Raw genomic sequence first — 12,201 nt, 5'->3', positions numbered from 1 at the left:
GTCGAGCGGGGGCACAAGTATTATTACAAAAAACTCACTATTCCTTTAAGGCAGCAGAATGTGAACAAAACACAACAACAATTAAATGAAACTCAAAGGAGCTTATACAGTGATTGAGATCTACTTACCATTGTCCTTTTACGAGTTAAGCCACCTTTGGACTAACTGTGCCTGTACTGTGAGGATACCCATGTATTCACAGAGTGTATTCCATTGGCAACGGTTGAAGGATAGGTGGGCAGCAGACGCTAGCAGGATAGCATCTTCAATTAGATTAGCTAATTGCATAAATAGCAACTCGGGAAAGGGGGAGAACTGTCACTCAGCAAGCCCCTGAAAAGGCCAGAAGTACCAGGGAAACATCAGTAACATATCAGGCTAATTAAGCCATGCTATGACCAGCCTTTCAGCTGGTGGACAGTGATGAAAGAGGGAAAGAGAGGGCTTACTTAGAAAGGGATGTGAGAGTAAGGGGGGGGGGCAAGTAATAGGAGAGAATTACTTAGCAACATTGAAGTACACAGTTGAAGGAAACATGGAAAAAGTAGATTTGATGTGTAATAGGTAATAAAGGAGGGGGAGTGATACAATAAGAGAGCTTTGAGAACACAGACAGTGATAGAAGTGACAAATGATGAGACAAGCAAGCAACAAGAAGAAAGGTGAGCAACGATGGGAAAGAAGAAGAGTCATGCGAGAGAGGGGCTGCTTGCAAGAAAATGGGCATTGATCACAGAAAAAGAAAAAGAAATGTAGACGGACTCCATGCTGCAAAAGAACAATGCTCCACAATGTAGAAAAGAGGCATGGATGACGAACTGGCCAAAATTATTAGTATTAATAATAAATATAAAGCCAATAGCAAATGCATCAGTCAATGACAATGGCTTTTAAAATGTAGAAATCATCTGAGGGATGGCAAATGAAAAAAGATTCCTTGAGAAAAAAAAAATGAACCATGGCACAGGTTCCGTGTGCGAGTGCTTTTTTACATCGCAGGTAAAGTATGTTCAATAGGCAGATATTTCTGCGTTTTTTCTCCTATTTAATTCTGACAAGTAGCACCATTCCCAAATAATGCCTTTGTGATCTGGTATCTATTTCTACTACAAAAAGTGGAAAGGTAAAATCTGTAGATGGGTTTTATTATTTCAGACTAACCAACTTTGAGAAAGTGAAACATTTCACAACTACAAAAAGGGGGTTGGGGGGGGGGGGTGTGCGTGTGTTCGTTCTTCCTGTGGGGTGGTTTGGTTAGCATGCCAGACACTCGACAAGTTCCGACATACAGTCATGAAACGTATTGCACCCGCCGCAGAATTGGAACAGACACGAAAAGCCTTCATGCTTCATTTCAAATGAGGCACTTGATAAGCAGAACGGTCTAGACATTTTTTTACTTTCAGGAATAAAAAGATAGGGATTCTTGCAAGAATGGAAACAATTAAATGTGGTGGATGGGAAAGCCTGAAGTAATATTAACCACTGGTATTTACTCTGAGGAGCATTGTATTTCAACAGGTTTCTGCCCACTGTCCTATTACATCACTTCCTACAAGATGGCTAACAGCTTCAAGAAACGTACATCCCGTAAACTGAAAACACCTCCCTATGACTGAAAATGGACATGTTGTGGGGCCAGGGATCTAGCCACCCATCTATTGGCTCCACGTGTGCAGGGGTAAGGTGGACTAGTAAAAACGGCTGAGAATTAGATGACAGCAAAGCCAGTAGCACCAGTCGCACAAGAAGAGAAACATCAAACGCTGCAGTCTTAAATAGGTAATGCCCTAACAAGATTACTGTTTTATTTAAAGGACATAACATAGAAAGACAAGATCAACTTACTTTGACTTTGTTAAAGCTTTCCTTGTCATTGACTGTCCGATCTGCAGTGCACCCCGACTGGTTTAGGTAGTGGTAATTCTCTGGGTTCAATAAATAAAAGGGCTCTGTGGTGCGGCCGCAGGCGGGCAGCGAGAAAAAGTAACAAAGAGAAAAGCACGCGAGTGGTGCACGCGCACCACAGCGAGACATCTGTTTTCAATTGCCGCGCATGCGTTTGGGCACGATAATTGCAAACAGATGTCGCCTGTGCAGGTAACCGCACGCAATTGGCTGTGGGCGGAGCAAAGGCGGGACATGCACCCACCTTTGCCCAATTGCGTGCTATCTTTCTTAGTAAGACGCACGCAAAGCCCAATAGCCTGTAACTAAAAACAAAACATACGCACAAGCGTGTGGTGAGCTTTTGAAAGCCCCTTACTAAAAGTCTCGCCAGACCTAAAAAGGGGTCAGCAATGTGAAAGAACCGGGCTAAGCAATACAAGATAAAGGGTGGATCAGCATCAAGAGAGAATCGGGAGGGTCAGCTAAAGAAATGGGGTAGATGATCACTTCCAACTAAATCTTCAGAGGTCAGCCCCTCCAGTGTTAGACCAGAGGTTTGGGGTCCCTCCTTTGTTCCAGTAGGCATGGGCTATCCCCGCTGAGGTGCTGTGCGATGAACGAGCGAATTATCAGATGCAGATTTCCTTCCCGCCCCTTCCTTTCTGAGGGACTGAGTCAATCACTGTTCATTGCCATTTTGTGTGGGAAGTTCCTTTGATATCTCTACGGGGGGAGCAGAATAATTAACTTCGCCCAGTAATGGGGCCAAAGCATGGAATTTGATAATAGCCAGGGAAAAATGACAAATGTTGAAGTCCTATACGATGTAGATATGGGTTATTGGTCACTGCAAATTCAAACTTGGTGTTCATGTTTTACCCCTGTTCGATACCTTGCTGGGCCCTGTGGGCATAAGTGGAGCAAAACTGTCCCCCAGGGCAGATTTTGCCTATAATGGATAATACAGTGAAGCACCACAGATTTTTCAGGACGTCCTACACTATGAATGCCCACTCAGATTAGGAGGACTACGCCAGGTCAGTACTAATATTTGCAGCGACTCTTCTGAGACAGGCTACCCATGCCCAGCTACTGGACTGCGCACGATGGTAGTCTCACACTTGCAGCCCATACATGTGTGCTCATGTGTAACCAGCCCAATGTTCTTACCTAGCTATGTAGCAGCTGCCTGATCTTAAAAGACAAATACTGGCAGTTAACACACTGTCCAATTACCGTGAATTTACCGTCAGACTCAATCACAGAAAAAATCCCGAAACCGGGCAGTTGTTTGCGAAAAATCCTGGTGGACTAAATAGGTGGAACCCATTTCCTAGAACAGGGATGTGCCAACATGACTGACAGCTTTCAAAGACTTGGAACAGTGTAGGACAAAGGACTGGTGCCCTTATCACCAAGATCATTGTCAGTGTGGGATGGAAAAGATGCAGCTATTTTCTTTATCAGGATTTAACTGAGCTATTCACTTGAATAGCATTAATTCAGCACTGACTGAGGCATTAGTTCTGCACTGTTTTGTTGCTTATATGTGCACCTGAATAATGTTGTTTGGGAAGAAGATAATAGTTTGAGCACCAGGTTCGCTATGAATGTCAAATGAATAGTAATGTGTCGGGCATTTCCTTCAATAATTATCAGATGTTGCTTTTTCTTAAAAGGTAAGGTAAAGTTTGCATGACTCTCACTGGACAGGCCCGGTGTATGCTGTTGCATAAAAATTAAATGTGTATCATCACCCCAGCAAAATAACACCAACCAGAAGGAAACTCTGCCTCAGGCTAGTTCTCTTCTAGCCAATAGCCTGCCCATCTCATGAAGGTGGATGGAAAAAAAATGTAAATTCAGACGAGACCAAGCTTACAGTTACCTCTCCGAAAATGACATGAGAGGAAGTCAGTTGGACTCCTTGTATGGGGTTTCGTCCAAAACCACCTACTTTTGTCCACAATCTAGAGATTCTTATAGACTGTAAACTGTCCTTAGATACGCATCAAGCGTCTATATTAAAATCCTCTTTTATCATTTGAAGATGCAACGTCAGATGTTTACTTTTCTTGACTCAGAACTTAAAATTCCAACAGTCTATGCCATTATTCAATCTTAGCTGGATTATGCAATGCAGTTCTATTGGCAGTACCAAATAAACATATTTTACAACTAAAACTAATAAATGATAAACCAGCTTAACTCATTTGCGACCTCAGAAAATTTTACTCGGTCTGCAATGCTAAAACAAAATCTCCTCATTGGCTACCAATAGTATATAAAGCCTTATTGGGTCATTCTCCAGCTGTTATGGCCCACATTTCTACTTGCATGGACCCAAGGGAGCAGTACGATCAACACAGCAATTTTTGTTAAAGTTCACCAAATCGTGCACCACTAGAACTGGGCACAGCACAATTTCTGCAGCAAGATGTTAGAATTCTCTACCATTTAACCTGGGAAGCCTTACTTCTCCCCCCCCATTTAGAATGGTCTTACTAGCTTTTCTTTTAAATTTATAGGTCAACAGGAAAAATACTTTTTTTTAACTATATTTTATTGAGTTTACACAGTATATACCGGGCCGTGGCCCGAAGAATGCATTTTGATGAAAACATGTGCTAGTGTATACATCTAATCGTAATTTCGGGAAAACTTGCATAAACAACATTAACAACATTGCGCAGTTCATCTCAAATCCCACTGAGTTATAGTTGTACAGTTGGATATATGGTCTGGAAGTCTTAAATAATGTTCCTGGTTTTATAATGACCAATCGCATCAAAGGAGCACAGCCCACCAGGGGTCTGGGGTAACTAAGGGAGGTAATTCTAAACCCTGGTAATCCGTCCAAAGCTGCCTTATTTTCCTGTGCTTTTGGGGGCAACCGCGGGCTTGACACACAGCGATCTCAGCATTCATACATTCATCAATGGCCTTTTTCCACCTGCCAATCGTCGGAGGGGGCACACTTTTCCACAGCTGGGCAATGTCCCGTTTAGCAATAGTGATGGCTGAAAACAATAGGTGTTGCTTTTGCCAATGCCATCAGTACTATGCAATAACAGTAGTTTTGGCTCAAAGGGGAGATCCCACGACAACACCTCCCCCCTGGCATGCCACAATCCTCTGCCAGAATGGTTGCAATGCTGTACAGCCCCATACAGTATGCATGAAGGTCCCATCTTCCACCTCACATCGCAAACATATGGGGGACTGAATGGCGCCATTCTTCCATAGCCGGAATGGAGTGCAATATATGCGGTGTAGGTATTTACACTGCGTAAGTCTGTAGCACGTCGAGACCGCTGCACCTCGAGGGCTTGCTAAGGCTTCAGTCCAATCGTCATCAGTTATGTCTGGTATGTCACTGAAGAATCCCGGCACTCTTAAGTTTTCGAAATTATAAGTATATAACCTTGGTAAGTTTTACACCAATATGGCAAAAGTCTGTTCAATCACAGGTAAGAACCCAGAGATGGATTTAAACAAAATTTCTTTAGACAAACTTTCATCAATTTATTACATACAAAAAGTTTTACATGCAAACTAAAAGCATCACTATGACAGTTTTTAACAAGACTAGATGCACTCAAAGTTAGTCCCAAGAGGAGTACAGCTGGCAAAACATTTCTTTGAAGATGACGTGCATCAGTCCAAGCGAGCAGATACGGAAATAGCCGACACGTGTTTCGTCACATCCAGTGACATTCTCAAGGCTTTATGTAAGAAATTTCGGTCTTAAAAGAACCGTTGTGACGATAGACTTGTCGTGCAGATCGCTCAGTTATCCACGTAAATACTAAAAATGCCCATAGTCATTTATATAAGGGCTGATGATGGCTGCAAACCAATTCTGTGGGCAGCTCTCTTTAAGAACGGTTTGGGTCACTTTTTTAAGTAATATTAGATACTCCAGAAGACAGTACTGTTGATGTGAATAGTAGATTGTGAAGGCTGTGATAGGCCCGTATCTCTATTCTGTTGTCTAAGTACGCTGTACTTCGTCTCGGACATCTATATTTTCCGCAGCTTGTCTGGTATGTCCTCTAACCATGCTTTCCTGGTCTTATGTAGTGTGGTGTGGTTGTGCGTCGTCAGGGTTTGATGAATCTGGCAGGTCTTGTGGGCACCCAAGTCGCCCATCAATAAGCGCCCTTCCAGTGGTTGGAACTCAGGCAGCGTATCAACCGGCTGCAAAAGGAGAGTAAGAGCATGCCTGAACTGAAGGTATTTGTAGAATTGAGTCTTGTGTAATTGAAACTCTGTCTGGAGCTGTTGGAACGATTTTAATACGGTGCCCTGTACTACATATCCTAGCGTGGATATTCCCACTAGATCCCACTCGCGGAATCCCACAAGAGCAGCCACCGAGCGCAGAGGGGTACCGTGCCACAGCAGGGTCGCCTGAGTCAGGCGGCCATGCCATCCCGCCAGAGTCGAATCACTGTGCTGCTGGCAGGGGGTAGGAAATCTAGGTTCTGTGAACTATATAGGAGTTGAAAGAGAAGAACACTCCCCATTGACATATGGTCCAGTGCGAACGCTGGGTCCGAGGGTGAATTGTACCGCCACTCATTAACAACTAGTAGATGGGAGGTCGCGTAATAGGCAATAAGTTGACTGCGTACACGTACTCAATGCTACCCGTATAGCCCCGTCATGCCAGAGAAGTGTAAAAAAAAAAAATAACAATACTTTTTTAACGCCAATAAACTCTTCTCAGGTGCAAGCTGTGTTCTAAAAATACCTACTAATACTGATCTGTTACATGACTCACAAACTTTGACTGGAGCCTTTCTAGATGTTACAGGATGGACATGGTTTTGAGATTTGCCTCCTGATGCTACATAACGTCCAATCTTTGCAAATGCAAAATAATGTATGACTACTTTATCCGCAGGAACAATATGCGGAACAGGGAGGACTGTAAATACACACCCCATAACCATGCATGGTCACAAATGCTAAGGCTTAAATGAGCCCACAGCTGGCACACACTCTATTCACAGCATTTATTTCTTACACAGCTTAAATGGAGGCCTGGATCATAGTAAGTTTAACGAGCAAAGTAGCAGGCAGTATCACTCAACATCCAACCGAGCCCACCAGCGCCCACTCAAAAAGTAAATACAAATTACTGCTTTAAATAAAATAAATAATTATCAAAAATTCAGCCTGAAAAAGCAATGTGGGTGCACACGGGGTCATATGGCTACATCAACAAACAGGGAGGAGACAGCTTTCAACCTGAGACATTACTCATGACCTTAGTTTCAGAGCCAAGACCAGGTTTACCCTGCTCTGTCCCTTGTAGCATGGCGGTGGTAGTGTTTTCCACGGGGACTGCCAGGATGAGCTGTTCCCATCACCCAGACGCCACAGGTATAGCTGTTTTAGATTAATGGGCACCAAAGCTATCTGTAGTCCATACAAAAAAAAATGTAATAATTACGACAGATTATTAACTTTACTTTGAAGTGCAAGTAGAACAGCTAGTGCATGTCTAAAGACTTTAGATAGTGGAACCATTTCTGTTTATTACAGACAGGGAAACAAGGGAAGATGATGACAAGGACACCAATGCGTGTTGATTACGTAAACTCTTTGCACAGCAGTTGTAATCACCGTTGGTGCCTACTGATTTTTTTTTAACTAAAATGTTCTGCCCACCGAGCAACTGCAGTGGCCGCATGGGAGCTCCATTCATTCATCCTCATTACGATGATACCAGGGACTAAGGCAAAGAATAACAGACCTGTAAGTCTGCAAAATTAAGAAACTCAGCCTAAAAAAAACACACAAGCATTTGCAATGCAATAGGTCTCGCAACACTGAAAGTTGGAGCTATTGGCGGTGCGAATATTATTGCAACGCCAATAGCTCAAACTTTGGGTAATGCAAGACCTATTGTATTGCAAATGCTTGTTTTTCCATATTTTTTTTTTTACTATTGAAGCAATCGTGGCACCCGCGCTTTAATACTAAAAGCACGGGTGTCACAACTGTAACAAAATTAAAGAAATACAAAAAAAGCGGCTGCACGCCTTTTTTTCTATTTATGAACTTTGGTAGCAATTGTGGTACCCTTGCTTTAGCTTAAGATGTTTGAAGCTAAAGCGCGAGTGCCGCCATTGCTACAAAAGTAAACAAATGGAAAAGAAATAGCAGACGCACGCTTTTTTTCTATTTATTTACTTTTGCTACAACTGCAGCACCCGCAGTTTAGCTTAAGAAGTTTAAAGCTAAATTGAAGATGCCGCAATTGTAAAAAAAGTTAAGAAATAAGGAAAAAAAAGGCATGACAAAAGGCTCTTGTCTGCACTTCATGCTTTAAAGCACTTGTGTGATTTTATCAACATGTAGGTAAAGCTTTGCTCCTCCAAAAGAAACCTGTTTGCCATCTAAAAGGTGTGTTATGCTAGCAGCAAATGTATGGTGTATATCTGTCATTACTAGTCACCGCGAAGGCTGGGCAACGGTGTGCATTATGGGAGCATAGTAGCCTCTGGACGTGTATCATTTCATAAATGTAGAGACTGTAAAAATGAAAAATGTGTGCCGCACTGTGGTAATTAAGCATAATGTATGTATATATATATATATATATATATATATATATATATATATATATATATATATATATATATCATAGGCGCAACTAGAAACAAATTGGGGGGGGGGGGGCTAATTCTTCCAGCAATAGGCAGAGCAGAGTGGAGATGCAGGGGCTCTAAGAAGGGGTGAAAAAACAAACAAACCTCATTAACAAGCAAATGGTCTTTTAAAGACCTGTGAAGTACTCAGGTGCAGCTGTGTGTTTGCCCGGGAAGCTGTCGCAGCCCGGGCTGCCACACATGACGGAGGGGGGGGGGGGCTGAAGCCCTTTGAGCCCAAGGAGCATTGCATGCCCGATATACATATATCTATAGATAGAGCGCTTAGCTACTACTATAGATTATGGGACCTTCTGCAGACAAGAACGAAGCACACTGCTGCCGCCATTGTTTAAGATTAAAGGAGTGCCATGCTACTTAGAGTTGGGTGAGCTTCCCAGAAGAAAAACAATGTGCGGCCACCTATGTTGCTGATTAGAAGGCAGGCTGCACTGCTTAAAAAATGAATAACAACAACATAGAGGTGCGAGCCACGTGGCCGCTATTGTTTAAGATGAAGGATGTGCTGCACTACTTAAAAAAATATATATTAAAAAATAGAATTTAGCAAGCTGTGTGCAAGAAAAGAAAGGAGCAGCTGTCATTGTCAAAGATGATAGGTTGTGTGCAGCTTTATCATGCAGTTAAATTGCAGGCTTGGTGGCAGAAGTGGGAGGGCGTGGTCTGCCTGCAACAGCAGCTAGGAGAAAGTCGTAACTAAAATAGTGCTCAGAAGCTGTAATTAAAATATCTTGAGTAACAACACATGTAACGGGGTAGTCCTCATGGGAGGTTACAACAAGCGGTAAGGCAGTACTAAGGAGGGACTACTAAGCCTATCGACCAATGAGAAACCACCATTTACAAAGGACAGTAACAGGAGCCAATTAAAAAAACAGGCTGAAACTGGGCGGAGCTTAATGCCCATATCCTGACTACACCATGTCTCAAAGAGACAGCGCAAGCGCTGCCTAGGTGAAAACTAAAAAAGAATAGAACCTGATTTATAGTGTTATACAACAATTGCAAAGTCAAAAGGTCTGACCTTGGCAAGCTGCTGTGATGGTTACTTTCCTTAAAATGTTTATTGCTAGCATATTCCACAAATATAAAAAGAAGACGCAAAAAAAAGACATGCTGCTGTCCAAACAAAGCAGCCAAATGTTTGCAATAAAATGTTATCTAAAAGAAAAATAAACCATCGCATATAATTTTAACATATCAGTGCCTCCTAGTAGGCATGTGTACTTTCAACAGGTTTAGAAACTCTTTTAGCTTTAACACACCTCACAGTAAAATAGGATTATTCAACACACTCTACCAAATCACTTCTATATGTTTTCAAAGTGTGCAGCTAAAGAAAATGTATCACAGTGCGATAAAATGGTTTGCCATGATCACAAACTGCAGTGAACTGGAGAACCTGACACGGGAACAGGTAGAAGGCTCCAACTCTGACAGTAAATGATAATTCCATTCCTCTAGTTTTGTAGGCGTAGCCAACGATTTCTAACAGTTGCCATTAAAGAGCTAGATTAGTATAGAGTGCTTAATGATGCTCGTTTGCAACATTTGCAAATCACAATAGCTCGGCCTAACCCTATAGAAGATGTTTTTTTAGAAAAAAGTAAGCAAACCAAATGTGATTAAATCACAAATGGTGCCAGAGCACACAAAAAAAGCATTAATTAAACTGCATTGGTTAATGGGTTTGATGTAAGCAGCGCTGAGAATCGTAAAGAAAGATTGTAGTTTGAGAACTCAAAATGCATTGGTTAAGAGATCATGGGTTTCTTTCTGTCGTATGAGCTTGCATTATCACTAAAAGGTAGGCAGAATAAACTACTGTTGCAGGTTAACCAATGGGAATACCAATATTGGTACTTGTGCCTATCTGCATTAATGCAACAGGAACTGCTGAGGGTCAATGAAGAGCTGCTGATCGTTTATGTGTTTGTTGCAGAGAGGGAAGTCACTAACCCTTGCTAATTTACTAGCACTCTTATCTCTGCACTTACGGGTTAGTATAAATATAGGATTGATATCGTAATTTCATTTGCTGTTTTGACAAATGAGTAGAATAACATGTAATTTTAATGTTCTATTTTAGTATAATTGAAAGGTAATCTTACTGAAACAAAGAATTGCATGTATAACAAACTGCATAGGTTCAAAGAAATACATAATGTTTTCACCTACTGCAAAATTAAGGCAACTGAAAGCACTCAAGTCATAGGTAAATATCATTCAGCAACTTTGACTTAACTAACACCACTATTTGGAGAAAAAAATCCAACTTCAGTAAAGGAATTAATATGACAATGAGGTACTGCACAGCATGGTCAGACTCAGGTTACGCTTCCTCAAGAACAGAGAACTGTGAAATTCAGCTGAGAAGCAAAACATGACTTCACTTTCTCGTACTGTGTTTGTTTATTGTTTTCCTTTCATTTGAAAAACGGAGACCGCGGGACATCCTCTCAATTCTTCTGTGTCCCTTCATTCATATACAAGCTCTTGCTGAACCACAGCCAGATATCTGGCCCTCCACACCATGGTTTCAATCCTCAGGTTATGGGGTTTGATAAGTGGTGAAGTCAGATGTAATGTCACATATGCTACTTGGGCACTGATGATCAAAACGACACCACAGATGCACTGTGTAAATGCGGTTACAGTCACTTGTACGCCAGACATTGAGGAAATGATGTCATAGCTGGGACTTAGAACTTGTTCCTCAGGCAGGACATCACAACATTAAGGATAGGAAGTGACTTCACAACAGCCACTGGTGCAGACAAAGCTTCCCAAACAACATACTTAAGAGGCACCACAACAGTCACAGCGGACAGTAGGACACCAAGGGGCGTCAGATCAATCACAGGAACAGGATTTGACTGTCGCAGTGGCACAACATTTCGCAGAGATCACCCAGACTAGAAACGAGTTTACAGTTGTTAGTGTGCAGGTTGTGGTCCGTCAGCGGATAAATGCGACCACAGTCGGCCAGTTTAGCAAAACGTATGTCAAAGCAGGCCACGGGACAGGGGATTGTGCGACACACAGTGAGCATACATACCAACCCTCGCGTTTAAGGCCTTACCTAACGCCACCTGACAGCAGATCGTAAACATTCAGTCAGCTCCCCCCGTGCCAAGCAAGCGAGAAAACTACATTGATGGACAGGTTCAGGGGCGGTACGAGGAAAGTCTCACAACCTTTCAAGCCCTGTGATTGGTTACAAAAACAACCCACACGGAAAAGACTGACTTCCCGTCCAGTTGGAAACCTCCCTGCTGACCCGGAAGACACTGCGCGTTTTTCCCGGAAGTGATCGTTCAGCCGCCAAGGCAATGCCCTTCGGAACTTTGTTCTATTGGACACTACGGACTGTCTGCTGCACCGTAGCCCCGCCCACTTAAAGGTGGGTGCTGGGTGGGCGAACCATAGTCATGCTGCCTCGCGAAAGAGGAGACGGAAGTAATGGCCGGTACTATGACCTGAGTCGTTTTTTAAAAAAAATGTATTTTATAAATCCCCCTTCTCATCAGTTATTTCCCCTATAGAGCTGTGTGAGCCGCCGAAGGGATTTTTCTTTCACGAAGATTAGTTCTCAAACCCTGTTACTCATGGAAGTGCCATGGTTGCT

The 12,201-nt window shown here is 42.5% G+C and overlaps 1 protein-coding gene across 2 annotated transcripts in view; it reads right to left on the bottom strand.

Annotated features, from left to right (window-relative positions):
• The window catches only part of COPS7A (COP9 signalosome subunit 7A), a 99,139-nt gene extending 87,348 nt beyond the window's left edge, over positions 1–11,791 (bottom strand). The window contains exon 1 of one of the 2 annotated variants that reach the window (XM_085619833.1): positions 11,656–11,791. The gene's annotated coding sequence lies outside the window, so the exon portion shown is untranslated. The remainder of the gene's footprint in view (positions 1–11,655) is intronic. The other variant, XM_085619834.1, reaches the window with a different exon arrangement.
• Between the last annotated feature and the right edge of the window lie 410 nt (positions 11,792–12,201).

Source organism: Triturus cristatus, chromosome 7 (genome assembly GCF_964204655.1).
Source record: "Triturus cristatus chromosome 7, aTriCri1.1, whole genome shotgun sequence".
Lineage (NCBI taxonomy): Eukaryota > Metazoa > Chordata > Amphibia > Caudata > Salamandridae > Triturus > Triturus cristatus.
Note: the sequence above shows the minus strand (reverse complement) of the source record. Positions and strands in the feature narration are given on the sequence as shown.